This window comes from Canis lupus, chromosome 17 (assembly GCF_003254725.2).
Source record: "Canis lupus dingo isolate Sandy chromosome 17, ASM325472v2, whole genome shotgun sequence".
NCBI classification, from domain to species: domain Eukaryota; kingdom Metazoa; phylum Chordata; class Mammalia; order Carnivora; family Canidae; genus Canis; species Canis lupus.
The window spans coordinates 13,841,971-13,842,849 of NC_064259.1; the positions used below are offsets into that span (position 1 = coordinate 13,841,971).

Here is an 879-nt window from a genome sequence, read left to right on the forward strand (position 1 = left end):
TCCAGTCCATAAAACTGAGAGGGGACAGAACAGGGCTTGGATTCAGGGCTCTTAAATCTGAATGCTTATTGATATAGCTAATATTCAGAGTCTTTACTGTGTGCCATGCTCTCCATTGAGTATTTTACTTATGTCCCACTTATACTCATTTTGCATGCCAACGAGATAAGCTTAGAGAGCTGACGTAACTGAGCCCTAGCACACAGTTAGGGACAGTAGAGCTGAGACTGAAACCTAGCTTTCTGGTTCTAGAACCACTGCTTTAACCCACATGCTGGGCAGCTTCCAAATACCAAGGTGATGAGGCATCAGAAGGCGGGAGGGCACCTCACCTCAGGCCCTCTAGGCTGAGGTGACCCTAATGGTCAGTTGTCATTGAGCAGGGTCCCCCATTGTCACCCCTTAACTCCCACCTGGCCACCTCCCTACTCCTTGGACTAGGTGCTCTGTAGATGCTGGCTCTTGGGGAACATTTAGCTCACTGAGGATAGAGACCTAGGCCTGAGGAAAAAGAGGACAATTTTATTTTTAAGATTTCATTTGAGAATGATGATTTCTCAGGCTAGAGTCTCTGACACTGGTCTTGATGACAAAAATTAAGTTCTGACTCATTTGGAGAAGGGCAGCCCGGGTGGCTCAGCGGTTTAGCACTGCCTTCTGCCCAGGGTGTGATCCTGGAGACCCGGGATCAAGTCCCACATCGGGCTCCCTGCATGGAGCCTGCTTCTCCCTCTGCCTGTGTCTCTGCCCCTCTGTGTGTGTGTGTGTCTCTCATGAATAAATAAACAAAATAAAAAAGATTTTATTTATTTATTTGAGAGAGAAAGAAACATGTATGAGAGAGCACAAGCAGTGGAGAGGGGCAGAGAGAGAAGCAAC

General features: G+C 47.4%; 1 non-coding gene across 1 annotated transcript; it reads left to right on the forward strand.

Moving 5' to 3' along the window:
- Nucleotides 1-542: 542 nt before the first annotated feature.
- Nucleotides 543-610, forward strand: LOC112665129 (small nucleolar RNA SNORD52). Its single transcript, XR_003140236.1, has one exon. It is a non-coding gene; the product is annotated as a small nucleolar RNA SNORD52 (small nucleolar RNA).
- Nucleotides 611-879: the final 269 nt, after the last annotated feature.